Genomic DNA, 21,929 nt, shown 5'->3' with positions numbered 1-21,929 from the left:
GTGCCTGCACCTGGAGTGGATCACCTCCTCTACTCTGTACTTGGTATCCCACTGCTGTTAGAATTGTCTTTAAATAAATCTCCACTTAAGACACTAAATTGCTAACAAACTTCTACAAAATAGTGATTAATTTATATATCTTTCAAAAACATCTAAAACAAATTTCTGCCAATACTCAACATTTTCATATGTGCTAATATTTAATATTCAAAACTGAAAAGTATATGGAAAAATTGTGGCATGAATCTGACCATAGAAATGAGTACTTATAAACATTGGCATGCTTATTTTGAAATTCACTCAATAAAACCTATTAAAATCAAGCACTCTGGAAATTTCAGTTGTATAAATTCACCCCCATATGGCCATGCCCTTCATTAAAGTAATACTTAATTTGATTACCACATGAATCTCTCATTTCTTATATTTTAAATGTACAACATATTTAAGGTGGACCAAATCATGTCCTTAGCTAGATACCAAATAAAAAGGGCCATTGTTAATTGACCTCCTGAAGGCTATCTCTACGTCTTGTCTGCTATAATTATAATTCTAGCTGCTCGAAGACCTTATAATTCTTTCTCTTGCCGTATATTTTCACTGGCTTTGTGTTATGGCCTCTAGTCCCTGATCCAAAATTACTTTTGCCTGAATGATTACATCCTCTCTTGCTTCTCAGAAAGAAATGACATAGTATAAGCCTATTACACGTTTTATCTGGAGAAAATTGGGAAAAATCCCCCCAGGTCCTGCTAGAAAAATAAAGGGTTCAAATGTTTTTCATCAACATCACTCACCCGTCCAGAATGTGAAGAGGACACTAGTGGTACTTTAGTGGGAGTAATAGAAATATAGAAAATATAATAGTTAAATGATGATGGGATAAAGGCCAGTGATCACTAGAAAATAAGATTAAAATTTACTTGTATTCTGCATTATTAATGAAATTCCGATATGAATATTCAATGTATAGAGATCACTGCTTAGGTTAACCCTCTAGGTTTTCAGATAGTATTGAGTGGGACCAGGATGTTAACAAAATTCTTAGGCGTTAATCATCTATATCTTAATTTGAATTGTGGTACACTACATTCAATTTTCTGCTTAAAAAAAAAAAGAAGGCCATTTCCTTCCATCTGTGACTAGTGCCACTCAATTTCATATATTCGGTTCTGAAACTTTGCAAGAGACATGAAGCTAGCCTAACTACACATGCTTCATGTTTTTAGAGGTGTCTCGGCTCAATTCTTCATCCCCACAACCTTGATAATAACTGGTATCTGCCTTAAGTGTGCTTCTATTCAGAAATTATATTAAACCCAAAATTTTCTTTATTAGCTATGAACTTTTAAAAGAATTAGGTCTTTCTCCTCTACATGTAGAAGTGTGGTTTATCAACATTTTGGCTATATAAACATGTATATTAGAACTATTTATCTTCCTAGATTTGGCCTAATCTAGCAAACATTTACTGAATGTTTATAAAAGCCAGGAGAGGGACCAGTGCTAAATATAGGTATTTGCTATGAATACATATTTTCTCTCTACTTATTGTGTTAAGTTGTTCTCTCTACTCTGCATATCAGTATTGGCAATTACAGTTTTCTCAACCATCCAATCACATTTAGAGAAGCAACTGAATCTTTTTTTTAATTTTTAATTTTTTATAATAAACTGCATATATTTAGAGTGTACAATTTGGTATCACAATCTCCCAATTCACTCCCCCCAACCCTCCCCGTTTTCCCCACTTGGTGTCCATATGTTTGTTTTCTACATCTGTGTCTCTATTTCTGCCTTGCAAACCAGTCGATTTGTACCATTTTTCTACAGTCCACATATATGTGTTAATATACGATATTTGTTTTTCTCTTTCTGACTCACTTCACTCTGTATGACAGACTCTAGGTCCATCCATGTCTCTAAAAATGTCCCAGTTTCATTGCTTTTTACAGCTGAGTAATATGCCATTGTATATATGTGCCACATCTTCTTTATCCGTTCATCTGTTGATGGACATTTAAGTTGGAGAAGCAACTGAATCTTATTTGTAAATCTCCGGATGATTTTTATGTGGTAACTTTATTCAAAGAATTATGTCTTTATACACCTTCTAAAGGGTAGTATTCAAATTTATTGGTAATTATTTTTTGTAGAAGAATATGCTTAGAGATCTGTGAGCATACTTAAGTGATTTCTCTCTCCCTCTGGGTTGTAGTATGTGGAAACAGAAACTCAAAGAAAACAAATAAATGAAACATGAATGTTTCACTAAATTCCAGGGATGGAAAAAATTCTGATGGTTATTGGCTCCAATTCTATATATAACTGCTATTCTAGATAAATGATAGTGACTTCTTTTGCAGATTAAGGCTTTGAGATTTTTCCTAATCAAGCAGAGTAGGATATATAAATAGAAATACACACATACACACATCATAACAGCACAAGCCTTTGGAATCAGATTTTGATTACATCCTTGGATCTGTAATTTTCTAACTTCGAGTAAATTCAGCATTAGTTTTCTAATCTATAAAGTGGAGATAAAATGCATCGTTCACTGGGTTATCATGAAAAGCAAACAAGACAAAATGTGTGTAGCAGAATGAAAATACATCACTTCAATAGTTCGTAATAGAATTTTTCTCATGAAAGGAACTGTCTTTACTTAGGAAAAGTTAACTACTTATTTAGGCTGTGTACAGTGTATTTTCTGTTGATGGTATGTGACAAGGTAAGACTCACTAAGCCCTTCTGCTTTCTTTTAGGAGTTCTGGGGTGGAAAGATTTTGATATTCTCAGTATGTTGGGGGATCAAGTTGGAGCAAGGACTCCCCAGAAACTGAGGGCCTCTCTCCTGCTCTCACTGAGGCTGGAGATCCAGGGGGCTCTCACTCCTCAGAGACTATGTGGACCATAAGGCCCACTACCCTGTTGCTGTAGCCAGACAAAGTGGTTGTTAAGGGCAATGCCAGCCCCAGCATCCAGGGAGGAAGAGTAGGGTGTCACTGCTAAAATTGCAATAGAAAACATGGTTCTCAGTGTATCCCAGAATGGTGTTTAGGGGGCCATTCAATGCCTGCTTTACCTTTTCTTGATAACATCATATTTAGCAGCTTTATCCAGGCCCCAGGTCAGATCTACCCCAAACACATCGGGGATGGAGACATGGAAGGCCATCCCAGCCAAATTCCCATTCAGCTCAGGGATGACCTTGCCCCAAAGCCTTGGCAGTGCCAGTAGAAGCAGGGATGATATTCTGGGCAGTTCCTCACCCATCAGAGCACAGTTTCCCAGTGGGCCCATCAGTGATCTTCTGGGTGGTATGAACTGTGGTCATGAGTCCCTCCACAGTGACATTGGCCAGGAGTGCCAAGCAGGTGGTGGTGCAGGAGGCATTGCTGATCATCTTAAGGGAGTTGTACTTCTTATGGTTCATGTCTGTCTCAAACATGGGGGTATCAGCAGAAGGGACAGAGATGATCAGCCTTTTGGCTTTACCCTTCATGTGAGCCCCAGCCTTCTCCAAGGTAGTGAGGACACCAGTGGACTCCACAACATACTCAGCACCAGCAACACCCCATTTGATATTGGGAGGATATTGCTCCTGGAAAATAGAGGTGGGCTTTCCACTGATGACAATCTTCGCTTTCTCAGACTGGACTGTGCCATTGAACTTGCCATGGGTGGAATCACACCAGAACATGTAAACCATGTGGTTGAGGTCAATGAAGCAGTCATCAATGGTAATATTCACTTTGCCATAGTTAAAAGCAACCCTGGTGACCAGGTGCCCAGTACAGCCAAATCCATTTACTCTGACCTTCACCATTGCATCTTAGCGCATGGCTGGCATTACACAAGAAAATGTGTCTGTCTGTTGAATGGGGAGGAGCAGAGAGACTAAACTATTTATTTAGATATGAAGATAAGGTCCTGAAATCATGGTTTAGAAAAAGACAATAAAAATAATTAAAACTCTGCGTGAGAAGTGAATAGATTTTGTGGGTCATAAGGAGAAAGAAAAGAGAGAGAATCAATTGAAATTATAGGATTCTGAGTTATGGAGGAGTAGGTGGCTCAAAATGTTCAGTTAGGGTGGCCAAATGCTCTTAAGAACATGAATAACTAATTTTCAATTCTTGATGTCCTTGCCATGTAAAATTCTTCTACCTGCTCAAACCTTTGTAAAGTATGCTACACACAAAAATGCCTTTTCTAAATAAGTATAAATGGTTTAGTACAGAGAAGAAGAAAATATTGGTATGATATTGGAGAATAAGATTCAGATGTCAGTAAAAGCAGGGGCTTAAAGTCAGAAGTAAAAAAACAAATTCCCTAGAAGCACAGGAATCTTGGGGAGAGTGTTAGGCTCCAAAGAATGAATAATGCATGCTTGATTAATTTATCTAAATGTCAAAAGCGAGAGCGACCTCTGCCAACATTTGGGTTACTTGTATAATTAATCTGTATAAGGGCATGTATTAAGCCTTCAGTAAATATTAACTGCTGTTGTATAAAATGTAGGTAAATGTTGGATTGTATTCTAGGAACGATTGAACTAAAGTCATAAAAAGAATGAGTAGAGGTTCAACTACCACCTTTCCTTTTTCATATAGTTGAAATTAGTTGGTTCTTCCTTGACACTTCCAAAGGAAAATTCATATGCATGGCTGCCTCCTCTAGAACACTGTGAGTTTCTGAAAGGTAGAGGATATTCAATATGAATTGCTAGCTTCCTATTGCCACCACAAGACATTGCCTGCAATAGACAAATAAATCACAGAGACCAAGAGTTTCATATGCTGCCCCAACAACATGAGAAGACAGGGAAACCCTGGAAATGTAGTATAGACATAATTTACAGATATGTGGGCCTGGTTCCAGACCACCGCAATAAAGTGAATATCGCAATATAGGTCATGAATTTTTTGTTTCCCAGTGCATATAAAAGTTATGTTTATACTCTACTGTAGTCTATTATGTGCGCAATAGCATTATGTCTAAAAAACAATGTACATATCTTAATTAAAAAATATTGCTAAAGAATGTTAATCTTCTGAGCCTTCATCGAGTAGTAATCTTTTTACAATAGTAATATCAAAGAATCACTGATCACAGATCATCATAACAAATATAATAATAATGAAAAACTTTGAAATATGGCATGAATTGCCAAAATGTGACACAGACACGACATTAGCAAATGCTGTTGGAAAAATGGCGCTAATAGACTTGCACAACACAGCGTGGCTGTAAACTTTCAATTGTAAAAAATGTAATATCTGCAAAACACAATAAAATGAAGCATAATAAAATGATGTATGCCTGTAATATGAATATATCTTTATATTCTATCATCTGCTGCTTTCTCTGGCCACCTTGGGACCAGGTCATTTTCCTTACATCCTGCAAAATAGAGGCCATAGCCATCCTTTGGAGTCTATCTTGCAAGTTGAGGGAAATGTAATCCTCTGAGTTTTATTCATGGGTGATAAAGGGACAATTACCTATAAAGTACACAGAAAAGAATAATTTTATTCTTTTTTATTTTAGGTCCACCATTTTTTAAAATGTTTATGAACTATCTTTGTCTTAGATGAATAAATGTAATATTTGAATTTTTCTCTATTATATTTATGGGTAATTGTATCATTATATAAGGGGTGAGCAAGAAGAATGAATTTCCCATCCTTATCTGAGAGAATCAGTATGTTCAAGGGAAAATGAGGAAGTAACTAGGTAATTTAAGGGCATTCATAGAAATGTTCAGTAGACAATTTACATCAGGGAACTTGAGCTCTGAGGATAGGATAGGTCAATCCTACAGATCTAGAGAAGATAATTGAAGGTATGAGACAGAACTAACCAGGATAATTAGTTTATAACAATAATCCATGGTCAGGAACTAAGCCTTTAGTACACGCTCATATTTGGAGAAAGCTTGGGGAAAGATAAAAAACAACAGAGATAAAGAAACAGTAATTTGAGAAGTAGAAGATGAAATTAAATAATGACATAACTTGCAAACCAAAAGAGTGAAAGTACTCTAAAGGTAGCCTTAGGCTAGTCATCAGTGTCACATGCTGCAGAAAATGTGAGATAGAGTACCAAAAAAATTGACTGGATTTTGTACTTACATTAATTACCTTGAATAAAATGGCTCTGGGGAATTGTGGAGTTAGGAAAAAAAAAAGTGGAGGAGTTGTGGTTTGATGAACACACTTTCAGAATTTTCACAATTTCAGGGTCAGAAACTCGATTTGATCAATTTACCAGAGGAAACTCAACTCTTAGGGACTGCTAACTGAACTCCTAAGAGAGCATTTCTTAAAAGCAAAGAGTAGCGATATATTTGTTAACACTAAGTAATAAAACTGCCAAGTGGAATAGAAGATTCCTATTGACTTACTTGTGTGTTGTCTGTCCAGTGGGAAAATCAAGTTAGTATTGCAAAGTTGCTTGATGAGAGATCAGTAAAATGATTTCAATAGAGAGTGGTAATTTAGAATTAACCACTGTGGAAATAAACCTCTGAACCATCAATCCCCAACCTTTTTGGCACCAGAGACTGGTTTTGTGGAAGACAATTTTTCCACAGACCAGGGGGAGAATGGTTTCAGGATGATTCAGGTGCATTACATTTTTGTGCACTTTATTTCTATTATTATTACATTGTAATATATAATGAAATAATTATAAAACTCACCATGATGCAGAATCAGTGGGAGCGCTGAACTTGTTTCCTGCAACTAAATAGTCCCATCTGGGGGTGATGGGAGACAGTGACACCCAAAGCTCCACCTCAGATCATCAGGCATTAGATTCTTATAAGGAGCTCACAACCTAGATCTCTCACATGCGCAGTTCACAGTAGGATTCGCACTCCTATGAGAATCTAATGCTGCTGCTAATCTGACAGGAGGTGGAGCTCAGGCAGTAATGTGTGCAATGGGGAGCGGCTGTAAATACAGATGAGTTTCTGCTCACTTGCCTGCCACTCACCTCCTGCACTGCGGCCTGGTTCCTAACAGGCCACGGACCAGTATCAGTCTGTGGCCCGGTGGGGTGGGTGAGTGGGGGGGTACCCCTGCTATAGATGATGTGGGAAGAATAAGAGAGAAAACACTCAGGGAGATGAGTTTAAGAGCACTATTAATAGATTGGTTGTACTAAAATTTGATTAACTGAAAAGTGCGTTTATTTTCAGTGCCAAGTAAAAGTGAATATGAAATTGAGAAGATAGATCCTTTGATGAAAGGTTTTCCCAAGACAGTAATTGATTATCACTTTAGTAAATACTAGGGTATTTGTGACAAACTTAAATTCCTACACTGCTGTTTGCTTAGACGTGATCACACATAAGTACACATTTATACTGATATATAAGGGTGAGTCAAAAATTATCCGCACTCTGGCTGTAGAATTTATTTTAATTAACTTTTAGAAAAGACAAATACATCATTTTTCGACATAATTTCCTTGCTTTTCAATACACTTTGTCCATCTGTCAACAAGCTTTCATATTCCCTCATTAAAAAGTGTTTGAGGCTGAGCTGAGAGCCACGAATGCACCTCTGTCTTCACTTCTTCATCAGAAATGACTCCTTGTCCTCGTAGGGCTGCTTTTAGGGGGCCAAACAGGTGAAAGTCGGATGGAGCAAGGTCAAGACTATAGGGAGGATGCTTTAACACCTCAAAACGAAGTTTTTGCAGAGTATCAACAGTGTGGGCAGAAGTGTGCAGACGTGAATTGTCATGAGATCACAGTGCCCTTGGATAGCAGTCCTCTGCGTTTAATCCGAAGTTTAGGCTTCAGCACAAACTTTACAAAACCTAAGTCTGTTGTGAATTATTTCATAGGCAGAGCCATGGCTGATTTGCAAGTGATTTGCCACATAATCCACTGTCACTCGTCTATCCGATAGAATCATTTCATGCATACGCTCGATGTTGTCATCAGCCGTGGATGTGGACGGGCGTCCAGTCCCTTTTGATGGCTAACACTTGTGCGACCTTCTTTGAACTTCTCTATCCATTCATACACACTTCTTCATGACAAAACACTTTCTCCATACTGTGCACAAAGTGTTCAATAAATAACGGCACCAGGTACACCCTCAGACCACAAAACACGAACCACTGCACGCTGCTCTTCTTTTGTGCAAATCACATGTGGGGCATCCATTTTTGGTGGCACCGCAGTTACAAATGAACTGATGTAACACGTTCACACCTGCACATCAGTGACTGGGGAGACAGTAGCCTCGAACAGAAAGCACTGATAAGACAGTGCGGCCAACAGAAATTTTAATATAACTGGAGTGTGGATAATTTTTGACTCACCCTCGTACATATATACCCACATACATTCATTCCCACAGAACAGCCATAGGAAAAAAGTCCTGAATCTTTGATTTGAATACCTCTAGATCGGTGTTCTCAATGACTTTTAGAAACTATCCAGCAGTGTCAGGGCTCAGCTAGGACATAACCAAGTAAGCTTAAAATTATAAGAAATTCTTTTACCTATTTTTCTATTCTGATTTGAAATATCTTACTATTTTCCCCGATTCTTAAACTCTCTCTATAACTAAATGTGTACCAGAAGTCAAGTTCTACCTACAAATTTTTTTTCTCTTGTTGTATTTCTCAAACATGTATCCAACAGGTATTAAGTTCATGCAGATGTTAAGCTTCCTAAACATACCATATGAGGAGCAGATTACATTTGAAGAGTCTGTTTTCCCAGCTAAATTTACTCCATCTCATATTCTGCAGTCCATCAGGCTTCTCTGAGTTTCTTTAGGCTTTGAGACCATATCTAGCTTTCTTTTATTCTAGCAAAAAATGAAAACATGTCTTTTTTCTCTTTACACTAGAAAACACCATGTTGAAAATTTAAAGGAACTGAAAGAAAAATCTGCACATAAATGTATCGATGATATTACAGAGTATGTCTCAGTGGCACATCTTGGGTTTCATGTGGACTTTACTTCCTTTCTCATTCCTTAACCTTGTCTAGGCTGGATTCAAAGCATAAATGATAGGGAATTCCCTCCCTGGCAGTCCAGTGATTAGGACTCAGCGCTTTCACTACTGCAGCCCCAGGTTCATAACAAAGACATAAATGATAGAAATTGTCTGAGGGAAATATGGGGAAATCCCACTAGGAAGGCTGATGAGAACTATAGATTCCCCCCCCATCACTTCCTTATGACTCATATGTACAATGAGTGAATAGGTGAAGGATGGATACTAATTTAGCTCTGCAGATAAACTAACAGATGAACAGGTCTGTAGATGAACAGGTTTTACTTTAGTCTCTAAGCTTTCACTATCAATTTGCCAAAGATGTCTTAAGATCTGATTCAGAAAATGACCTACACTCAAACTTCCCTGATCTATTCCTGATTCAAATTGGGGCAGGTTCTGAGGTATGATTTATGCTTCAGAACTCTCCATGGAGTCAGATTTAGTTTGGGACTGCCTGAAATACCAATCCTGCTTGATTTCCTCCCTTTCTCTTTACTCTTTTCCCCTTACTGTTTTCTCCTGGGAGCACCTTCTTAATATTGAAACCTTCTCTTTGGATTCATTTTGGAGACCACAATCTAAGACAGACCCACTTATTAGTCACCTGTGATGCCTCTTACGATTGTTGATTCTTGGCCCAACCCAAAGGCTGAAATCTACATTTTTAACAAAAACACTAGGTAATGCTTATATACAAAAATTTAAGAACCAATGGTCTGAATCATAATTATTAACCAGTTATAGGCAATTCTAAACATAGGTTTCTAATGCAGCCTACTGACTTTGCTTCTTTAAATGATCAACACCATGTTCCCTCCAATATCCAGAATGACAAACATCAATAAACATTTTTCTATATATTTTCTTTTACAAAATAAATCCCAAACATCAATTAATTTGTACAGATTTAAAATGAAATATATTTACTCTTGGATTTCTGGATTTATGTAAGTTATGAAAAATACTATAAAAGGTGAATAAATCTAATTATGATTTTGAATGTTCTTTCAGAATAAGGTTTGAATTCCCAAGCTTGCTTAACATTCAAGTTCAACAATATCACATCAGTCTAACTACATTATCTTTGTATGTCAATCTAATTATCTATGTGTTACTTGGTGTTTTCTGGAGAGCTATTGATGATAATAACCCGAATTCTGTTTTTTACAGTCTCTTCATAGAGAAACATCACCACCCACAAATTTCTTCAACAAAGCCTTCAAACGTAGAAGGGCCATGTCTAAATTTTGAGAGGGTAGCATAATTCATGAAGCTACAAGGTGTGTGAATCTTTTGATGTGCTGGATTCAATTTAGGTGAAGGATCTTGATCTTCCCCTAAGTATGAAGCTATGCATCATTTTGTAGGGTGGGTCACAGGGCACTTCAGTAGGCATTAATTTACTAGCTCTTATAGAATGTTCTTTTTATTCAATCACTTAACCTTTATTTTTTGAGGGAGCAGGAATCCTTCACTCAAAAAGTCTTGAAATTACATTTATAATCAATGTGTTTTATTGTACTGATCCTATTCCAGAGCCTTTGTTTTTCATCATATATATATATATATATGTGAGTTTTTAGTCTGTTGATATACTGGTTTACGTTGATTGATTTTTCAAATGTTTAACTAGCCTTGCACATCTGGAGTAAATGTTACCTGGTTATAGTGTATAATGCTTTTCCTCATTATTGGATTTGATTTGCTACTTTTTCTGTTGAGTTTTTAATATGTATTTTAATAAGCTATATTGGTGAGCAGTTTTTCTTTCTTGCAATGTCTATCTGATTTTGTTATTAGGGTTATTCTGGCCTTATAGGATCAGTTAGGAAATGTTCTTTCTGCTTATATTTTCTGGAAAGTATTGTGGAGAATGAATATCAACTCTTCCTTAAATGCTGATAGAATTTACCAGTGAAACTACCTGGGGCTAATGCTTTCTTTTTTGAAAGGTTATGAACTATAGATTCAATTTCACTAATACATATGTCTATACATATTATCTACATTTCCTTGTGTGAGTTTTGATAGTTTGTCAGTCTCAAGAAATTGAAAGACATTTTATCTAAACTCTCAAATTTGTGGACATAGAATGATTCATGCTACTCTTTTGTTATCCTTTTAATGTCTGTGGGATCGGTAGTGATGACCCTTCTTTTGGTTTTAACATTAACAATGTATGTCTTCGCTCTTTTTTTTGGGTGGCTTGATTAGAGATTTATCAATTTTTTAATTGATCTTCTCTTTGGTTTTGTTGATATTTTTCTCTATTGATTTCTTGTTTTCACTTTGATTTCTCCTCTAATTTTTTTTCAGATCTTTATTGGAGTATAATTGCTTTATACTGTTGTGCCATTTTCTGCTGTACAACAAAGTGAATCAGCTGTATTTATACATATATCTCCATATCCCCTCCCTGTTGAGTCTCCCTCCCACCCTCCCTATCTCACCCCTCTAGGTCATCACCAGTCATCGAGTTTATCTGCCTGTGTTATGCAGTTGCTTCCCACTAGCTATCTATTTTACGTTTGGTAGTGTATATATGTCAATGTTACTCTCTCACTTCGACCCAGCAGTTTTTGCCTAGTGTATTTTAATGTACTATTGTTAGGTGTATATATATAAAAGTTTGTTATATCTTCTTCGAGAATTGATCCTTTTATAGTTATGTAATACCCCTGTTTATCTCTGATAAGATTCATTGTTCTCATGTTCTGATTTGTCTGAAATTAACATAGCATCTTCAGCTTTCTTTTCATTGGTGGTATCATGCTATGTTTTTCTCTACTTTTTACTTTTAACCCATCTTGTTTTTTAAATCCACTCTGATAATCTGTCTTTTAATAAGTGTATTTAGATCACTGATATTTAATGTGATTATTGATATAGCGGAATTAGTATCTGCCATGTCTGTAATTGTTTTCTATTTGTTACAGTTTTTGTTTTGCACCGTCTTTTTCAACATTCTCAGATTTTTAGTATTTGTTTGTGATTCCAGTTTCTTATCAATTATAGTTTAAAATTTTTCCTGTGATTACTCTAAAGTTTATAATATATGTATTAAACTAGACTGTCATCCTTTAATAACACTATTTCACTTCAAATGTAGTGCACATGTATATATAACATAATAGAGATTTACCAGTTCTTCCCTCCTATCCCATGTTTCTTTGATGTTGTTCATTTCACTTATCCATATGCTATAATCACTCACTACATTGTTACTTGAATTACTTTAAATAGTTATGTTAGAGCACCTAAATGAGAAAATAAAATATTTTATTTTACCTTTGTTTATTACTTCTCCAATGATTTTCCTTTCTTTATATAGTTCCATGTTTCTGACATATATCATTTTCTTCCTGCCTGAAGATAACCTTTTAACATTACTTGCAAGGTAAATCTGCCAGTGATGGATTTCCTCAGAAGTTGTTTATGTTGCCTGAGAAAAGTTATTAATTCTCTCTCACTTTTTAGAATAGACTATATTTTTAGAACAGTGTTAGGTTCACAGCAAAATTGAGGAGAAAGTATAGAGTTCCCACACATCCCTGCCCCTACACACACACACAACTTCCCCCATTTTCAACATCCTGTACTGGAGTGGTACATTTGTTACACTTGATAAACCTGCATTTATCAACATGATCACACAAAGTCTATAATTTACATTAGCATTCACTCTTTGTTTATTGAATTATAGTTGATTTTCAATGTTGTATTAGTTTCAGGTATATAGGAAACTGATTCAGTTGTGTTCCTTTTTCAGATTCTCTTCCATTATAGGTTATCACAAGATATTGAATATAGTTCCCTGTGCTATACAGTAGGTCCTTGTTGTTTACTTATTTTATATATAGTAGTGTGTAACTGTTAATCTCAAATTCCTAATTTATCCCTCCTTCCCCCTCTTTCCCCTTTGGTAACCATAAGTTTATTTTCTATGTCTGTGAAATTTTTTCTGTTTTCCAAATAAGTTCATGTATACCATTTTTTGAGATTCCACATATAAGTGATATCATATAATATTTGTCTTTTTCTGACTTACTTCACTTATGATAATCTCTAGGTCCATCCATGTAGCTGCAAATGGCATTATTTCATTATTTTTTATAGATGAGTAGTAATTCATTGTATATATGTACCACATCTTCTTTATTCATTCATCTTTTGGGCATTTAGTTTGCTTCCATGTCTTGGCTATTGTAAATAGTGTTTCTGTGAACATTGGGGTACATATATCTTTTTGAATTAGAGCTTTCGTCTTTTCTGGATACATGCCCAGTAGTGGAATTGCTGGATCATATGGTAACTCTATTTTTAGTTTTTTAAGGAACCTCCATACTGTTCTCCTTAGTGGCTGCACACTAGCATTCACTCTTGATGTTGTATACTCTGGGTTTTGAGAAATATATAAGGATATGAATCCTCCATTATAATATCATACAGAATAGTTTCACTGCTCTAAAAACCACTGTGCTTTGCCTACTCATCCTTCTCTCCCCTCTAAAGCCTGGCAATCACTGATTTTTTTTTTTAACTGTCTCCATAGTTTTACCTTTTCCAGAATGACATATAATTGGAATCATACAGTATGTAACTATTTCACTTTGGCTTCTTTCACTTAGTAATATGAATTTAAGTTTCCTCTGTCTTGATGGCTTGATAGCTCAATTTTTTAGTGCTGAATAATATCCCATTGTCTGGATGTACCACAGCTTTATTTATTCATTCACCTACTTAAGGACATCTTATTGCTTCCAAGTTTTGTCAGCTCACATAAAGCTGCTATAAATACCCATGTGCAGATATTTGTGCGGACATAAGTTTTCAACTCTTTTGGGTACATACTAAGGAATGTGATTGCTAATCATATGGTAAGACTATGTTTAGTTCTGTAAGAAACTGCCAAGCTATCTTCTCAAGTGACTGTACCATTTTGCATTCTAATTAGCAATGAATGAGAGTTCCTGTTGCTCCAGATCCTCGACAATATTTGATGTGGTCAGTGTTTTGGATCTTTGCCATTCTAATAAATGTGTAATGGTACTCCTTCACTTTTTAAGGATAATTTCATTGGATACAGAATTCCAGCTTATTTTTCTTTTTTGACAATTTAAATATTCTACTCTACTCTATTCTTGATTTCAGGCTTTCTGATGAGAAGCCTGCTGTAATTCTTATCTTTTTTCCCATATAAGCAAGATGGGTTCCTCCACCCCCCACCAATTTGGCTTCTTTTAAATTCCCCCCCCCCTTTTTTTTTGTTTTTTGCAGTTTTATTATGATATGCCTATGTGTAGTACTTTTGGTATTTATTCTGCTTAGTGTTCTCTGATTTTCTGGGTCTGTGGTTTGGTTTTTGTTATTAATTCTGGAAAGTTCTAAGCCTGTCTCCTTCTAATATTCCATATATACATATATTTGATATTGTCCTTTTGATAGTTTCCTTTTGATATTGTCTTGCAGTTCTTACATATTTTGTGCTATATTTTTTCATTATTTTTTCTTTTTGTGTTTCAGTTTGACAAGTTTCTATTGACTTACTGTTAAGCTCACTGATTCTTTCCTCACCTTGTCCAATATATTTAAGAGCCCATCAAAGGCATTCTTCATTGCTATTACAATGTTTTTGATTTCTAGCATTTCTTTTAAATTCTATCAGAGTTCCCATCTCTCTGCATCACTCATCTGTTTTTCCATGTTATATTTTTTCCCAGTAGATCCCTTCACACTTTAATCATAGTTATTTTAAATGCCTAGTCTGATAATTCCCAAATTCCTGCCATATCTGTGTCTGGGTCTGATACTTGTTTCACTTCTTCAGACTGTTTTTTCCTGCATTTTCACATGCCATGGAATATTATTTTGACGGTTAGACATGTTGTATTGGATAATAAGAACTGAGGTAAGTAGGCCATTAGTGTGAGAATTTATGTTAATCTGGCTAGAAGTCAGTCTTTATAAAATACTTACTATAGTTGTAGTTGCCAGAGATGCCAAATTCCTCTAGCGTTTTATTTTTGTCTCCCTTCTTAACTTTGGAATCTCCTAAGCAGTCCTTTTAAAATGAAAGTATGTGTCTTAAGGTCTTTTCAGCTGTAATCTACTGTTATTGTACTGGTGCTGTGGTGTCAAGATGTGAAGGCAGCAGAGGCCTATATAACCTTCCCATTTAAATCTCATTATTTTACTGGGCCTGTGTTTTGGCCTGTTATCTTCACAAGTGTTTTTTGTTTGTTTGTTTGTTTTTGGATAGCTTCCTTTTTTTTTTCTTTCTCAGCTTCCCCTTAGGTGAGATGGGAAGATTAGAGGAGGCTAGAGTGAGAAGAATGCCATTTTCCTAGGGACCTGGGACAGGCTCTGGTAAAGTCATTTCCCCTGAAAAGTAGGCCTCTCTTATGAAGAATATTCTGGGAATATTTCAAAATGGTTACTATTCCTATCTCCCTGCTAGACCATGAAATTTTTCTTAGCTTTTTACACTGAGAACCTAGCAGGGTTCCTGGAGGTAAAGCTCACAAAAGTGTGGGTATCTCCCTAAGGCTGTGGCCCCTAGGAGTTTTCCTTACTTTCACATTAGTGCACGCACAGCCTCCAGCAATTTGTCAAAGTTACCGTTGAAATACAGCTACCAACTTAAGGCTTTAGTGGTTTCTGCTCCATTTAAGGAGATCTCAGCTGTGACTCACTGAATTTTCTTGTCTCTCCAGATTTCAAGATGGTGGCTTGCTCTGTGAGCTTGTTTCTCTTATGGGTCCAAGAAAAATTGGTTTTCACTTCACTCAGCTTTTTTCTTGTTGTGAGGATACTAGTGATCACTTCCAAGTTCTTTATATTTAGGAGCTGAAACTATAAGTGAGCCTTTGCTCTTTGTATTTGAATTTATACTTTGATTAATTTGGTTTCAACCTTCATTGTTTGAGGCATGTGAGGGCCAATGAAATTTACGTTGTTAACTTTTTCTTATCAGAAAATGTCCTAATTCATGAACACTCATACCATATCAGGTAAGATATGTTTTAGCTGCATATAACAGAAAAGCCTGAAATGACAATAATTCAAACAGCACGTTAAAGAATTCTGGGGATAGGCAGCCCATAGCTAATGCAGAGATACCCTGGGGACATAGAGATTCAATTTCTTTCTTGCTCCTATAATATCCTTAACATACAATATCCAGCTGAGAATGGCTGATGACTCTCCACCTATTAACCATCCTGACAAGAAGAAAGAAAACAGGGTGTTCAGGGAAAGTGAGGATATGTGTCTTCCCCTCTTTTAGAAACTTTCAAAATAGTTTTATCCTCTAACTTCTATGTTGCATGTGAAAAATAATTTGAAAAAAAAATGGCAAAAAGTAAATATTTTAAGGGTTATCCTCTTCTGTTTTCCCCAGAATTTATAGATTGCCAAAAAGTCTTATGGCCACACCTAATTGTAAGGAAACCTGGGAAATAAAGTCTTCTTTGCTGGGTGCACTGATACTCCAAGTAAAACAATGGTACAGTTATTAAGTAAGGAAGGAGAATATATATTGACTGGATAAATAAATAGACCCTGTCTACAAGACTCAAAATCAATAGTATTTGAAAGCTAATATAAACTTGACTTAAATTAGAGCTATGTTGCTAAAATAAAAATAAAAAATCTTTTTAAAGCCTCAACAACTGCAATTGCCCTTGTTTGTATTGACTAATGGGATAAAAATACAGGCAAAACCAAAACTGTTTAAAACAAATTTCTAACAGGTCTTGCTTCGAATTTGTTTTTCTTAACAAAAGGGGGTCAGGAATCACTGCTAAACGGTTATCTAATTATTAAATTCAACTGGATAGGTGAATACATCAGCGGTCTCTGCTTCATTAGTAAAGATTTTTTATTCCCCAAATGGCCAATTCCTCTACAAATTGTTCAGAGTTAACTATATAACACGTTCCTAAAAGAAGAATTAATTTAGTAGTTTCATTATCTGAATGTTTTTGCCTAATTCTCCATGTGATGTCACTTTAAATAAAACTGTATAGTTATGAGATTTAAATGTACGCTGCATTTTGTTTGGGACAAGTAATCAGGTTTATAACAACATCGGCCTCATTAACAGGGAATTCTTTTGCTTCCGTATATTAACTGGAGTGCTTTGAAACTAAGGAAAAAAAGGAGAGCAAATTTCCTTGAATGTTGAAAATTCCTTCTTAAAGATAGTCAGGAGTTAAATAATGGCAATTTCCATGGTTGAGAGAGAAAGAGCTAATTATTGAAATGGATGAAGTACTGGCATTGCCATATTCAAAGTATTAAAAAATAAATTATTCTATGTACCATATTAGAGGAGTATAACAAAATAAGATATAAACAAAGAAATTGATGATTTTTTTTTGAAAATACAAAAGATTAGCTCAATGAATTCCTTATATATCACTGTGATGTTTGTGATTTACTGTGATGTCCCTGAGGTCCTGTAACTAGATCATAAGGTGCCTTCTCAGTCATTAAAGAATATAAATTGTGTTCAGTGTTGCCTTACAGTGAAATGTCATTTTGTTTAAAAGGGGTAGTCCATATAATGTGTACATGGTAATTGTCAGCTAAATAGAAGAGCAAATGAACTGAATCATCCAATTAACCATTTAAACAAGTTAAGATATATTTAGGTCAAATAAAGGTACTTAGGGTACTCAGCTTACTCTCAGAAATCACTTAGAGGCAGTTTGCTCGCTTTGGTGTGAATGAGCACTTAATACTTTTAGCAGTGGCCTCTTAGATGATACCGAAGCTATCTCAGCAAAGTGCTATTTCTCTATTGCTTGATTAAGATGACTAAAGGCTATAAGGAGTAATTTGCCCTGAATTTGCAGAGTATCTTACTATCATCTTTATTAAAGTAAGATAAAAAAACAAAGTTAATATTTCAATTTCTTTCATTATATTGTCCTGGTGTCTTAAGCATCTCTCAGCTCCTGTACTGTGAGAGGAAATGGTTTACTTTTTTAAAATATATATTTAGAACTAAAATAGAATCAAACAATATCCCTTTATATTTAACTATTATGCTAACTTCCAAACCTCTAAATAAATAAATAAATAGCAAACAACTTAGCATATAAGATTGGACGCAGGTGAAAAATAATTTGAAAAAAATTGGCGAAAACAAACAGGTGGTTATCCCCTTACATTTTCCCCAGAATTTACAGATTGCCAAAAAGTAATTGTTTTTATGATTGAGTTAGAGAAAATTATTTATCAGCTTTTTACGAATCAAAAACTCATCTCCTCTCAGAGTCATAGTGCTTTTAAACAATAAATATGTTATTCTAGGATCAATTTGAGTACTATGAGGTATCTGGCTATTATGGACTGAATGCTTATGTCCCCTCAAAATTCAAATGTCAAAGCCCTAACCCCCAGTGTGACAGTGTTAGGAGGTGGAGCCTCTAGGAGGTAATTATGTTTAGATGAGGTCATAAGGCTGTGGTTCTCATGATGGGATTTGTTCTCTTATAAGAAGAGACCAGAGAGCTTACTTGCTTCCACACACATCCATTCTCATATTCATTCTCTCTCTCTCTTTCTTCCTCACCCGCCACTTTGTAATGAGATGGCAGTCTAAAACCCAGGAAGAAGTTTCTCACCAACGACTTAACTGGCCAGTATCTTGATTTTAGACTTTCCAGGCTCCAGAGCTGTGAGAAATAAATGTCTATTGTTTAAGTCACCCAGTTTACGGTATTTTGTTATAGCGACCCGAGAAGGTTAGCCAACCTCCTATTATTGAACATTTACCTTTTAAGTATTTTTGTTCCATAAGATGTTATACCTGATATATTAGAAGGAAAAGTTTTCTTGTATCTGATTTTTTTCCTCAGAATGAATGAATTTCATGAAAATAAATGTCTCTTTGTGAAGTTATATTATCTCAGCCTGGGTTTCTTCCAAATAGAACCTAGAACAAAGGCTTGCATGAGGTTTGTTTGTTTGTTTTGGAAAGTTATCTGAGTTTGCAGGATTGAGTGATTGAAGGCCCGTGGAGAATGACACCTAGGACAAAGGAAAAGCGGTAGTTGGTATCCTAATGCTCAGATGCATGGGAACTTCTGAGGTATCATATAGGGTGCATTTCTAAAGTTTTTGTGGCAGGATAAATGGCAAAAGCACTTAGTCATTGATTCTCATCCTCTTTTGTTTGAGGGTTGTTCCATAGGGTGTTAACTCCCCCATACTTCTTGGTAGCATGTACAATTGCTGAGGGTGCTCTCATAGGAGACCCATGCTGCAGCGTCAGAGAAACCTTAGGGTCATAAATGAGAGAAACGTGGGAGCTTCTTAAGGCAGTTGGTGTGAAGTAGGATAAAGCCTGCACAAAACTGTTCTTGATAGGCTTGGCTGGATTCTGAGTTCATGTTGAGATTATGTGAGCTAAAACAAGAAGGGCCTAATACTATTATGCTCCCCACTAAGTCCAATTTTTCTTGAAGTTGGTGGCCAGTCACACTATCTATACAAGTTTTGATACAGGAACATTATTGGAAGAAGCTACACTCTGCTTGTCGTTACTGATTCTGAGGATATAGTTAATATCTACCCCGTCCTCCTTTACACATTCTAGATTTCTCTCATCCATGACCAACATTTCAGCAAGTCTAATTTTCTTGTCTGGGCGGTGATGGCAGCCAAGACATTTATTCCTGAGGTGTCTGAGACATTAGTTTCTTCATCTTTGTTGGGTCATGTTTGCTGTAATTACCCATTATGAATTTTTTTCCTTTACATTAATCACCATATAAAGAAATGAATAAATGAATCACACTCTACACCACTATCAAAAGTGAATAAGAGGGTGCATTTTCCAAATTCATCAGTAATAGAAATTGTTAGTAGAAACAAAATTGCCAATATCATAGATGAAAAATAAGATAGTTGCTTTAATTTTGTTTTGATTTCTAGAGAATTAAACATTTTTATGCAGTTCTTGTCCTTTTGTGTTTAAAAATACTTCAAGACCATATTCTTCTCCTTTTCCCATTATTCTGTTGTGCATTTATCTAATTTGTATTGATGTTTAAGCCCCCGAATGTAAATGACCCTTGGTAAACAGATTTGGGACAATGGCAGTTTTCTAGTGCCTTTCAAATTGTACTGGGTAGGTTGTCACTTATTTCCCTCCACCAGTTGTAAAATACACTGTTATAACAAAGAACTCTCAACCATCGAACTTTAGTTTAAGACATAGGATTATGGTGAGTAGAGCACTCTTCCTATAAAAACTAAAAGGAGTGCATTTTAAAAGTATCTACTATATTGATATTTCTGGAGTAAAGTGTCCTTAATTACTTGAAAATATTTTCTGGTTCTGCTTAGATAATAGAATCAAAGTATTTGAATGAGATGTTTATGCATATTACACTAATTTTCTTCACTAGTTATCACCAAGGTAGGATATCAATTGTGTTTGCAGGTTCACCAGTCTTTTTCAGCACTATTTACATTATGTGGGCTTCCTTAAAATCCATGTCATGGAACCAATTTCATTTTCTGCTCAAGAGCGCTGTTTAATTTACATTCAATGTGTTCTGTTGTTTGGGATTTAGGCTTTTTCAGAAAATAGTTTCAACAGAACACTTCCTGAGGCAGAAATTCTAAGTTGCAGAATATCATTGAAAAAATTTAGACGAGTGCCTGTTCATTAATTAAGCCCAGTGTGTAAATTAATTTTTGTGTAGAAGTTACAGAAAGGCAAATTTTGGTTCAAAACAAAGATAATAGTTTCATAATTTTAACTGCTTAAAAATGGAAAATACTACCTCAAAAGATAGTGAGTTCTCAATCAGTATCAGTGTTAAGTGTCCAGAGACTCAGTTGTTTTAGAGGGAGATCATGCTTGGAGTAAGGATGAACTAGGCTCTACTGCATTAACAAACAACCCTAAAATAGGCTTAGGACAACAAAAGTTTCTCACATGCAAGGAAGGTCAGTGGGGGGTGTGCAGTTGGTTCTTCTCATCATTGTTACTTAAGGACTCTGATTGATGGAGGCTTCCTCTTGGCATGAGCTTCCATTATCATTAGAGTACCGGATCGGGAAAACAATGAATCACACAATATCTCTTAAAGCTTCCCCTGTAAGTGACACTCCATTTTATTGGCCAAATAAAAACATATTGCCTAACTTCAACAGAGGCTGGGAGTGCCATTATACCATGTTGCTATAGAGAAAACTAGATTTGTGAACATCACTAGCAGCAAACCCAGTGTACAAATAGCTTCATTTTTGGAACTATTTTGCTTCCAGATATCAGAAAGCCAATATAAGAATATAGACAGAGACTTGGCTCTCTGTATTTGGTGTCTCTATGAAAGGGTTTCATGGAAGGAAACAAGTGAGCATAACCAAATAATTAATGAATGTTGTCTGTATGCCAAATACCACATTTGGAGGAATACGGCCTCTTTCAAGAATGAACAGAGAGAAAAGCACCATATAAAGAAACTTTGAAAAGTCAATACTGCAGAACAAGTTAAAGAGAAGACTCAGATATAAACTACTAGCAAATCCATTTATGATATTTCAAAGAATACTTTATCTTATGTAGTAGAAGAAATCATGAATTCTATATAAAAGGAGCAGAATAAAAAATGCTAGAGTATCCTGACATGAAAAACAACAGATGCGTCAGAGCAAGGGACAGGAATAGAGGCCTGACCACCTTGAAGAGAATCATTCAACATATTTCTGTAATCTGTCTACTTATTTTTATATTATCACCATTCAAGTCCAAGTCACCACAGTCCCTAGTTTGAACTATTTCAATAGTTTCTTAATTGGTTGCCCTGCCATCTCTTCTACTATCCCAACTAATCTTATTTCCAAAATGCAAACATACTGATATTTTTGAA

The 21,929-nt window shown here is 35.7% G+C and overlaps 1 pseudogene; it reads right to left on the bottom strand.

Annotated features, from left to right (window-relative positions):
* Positions 1 to 2,891: 2,891 nt before the first annotated feature.
* LOC130841774 (glyceraldehyde-3-phosphate dehydrogenase-like) lies at positions 2,892 to 3,894 on the bottom strand (annotated as a pseudogene).
* Positions 3,895 to 21,929: the final 18,035 nt, after the last annotated feature.

Source organism: Hippopotamus amphibius, chromosome X, assembly GCF_030028045.1.
Source record: "Hippopotamus amphibius kiboko isolate mHipAmp2 chromosome X, mHipAmp2.hap2, whole genome shotgun sequence".
NCBI lineage: Eukaryota > Metazoa > Chordata > Mammalia > Artiodactyla > Hippopotamidae > Hippopotamus > Hippopotamus amphibius.
The sequence above is the reverse complement of the archived record's forward strand: the minus strand, read 5'-3'. Positions and strand labels throughout refer to the sequence as shown.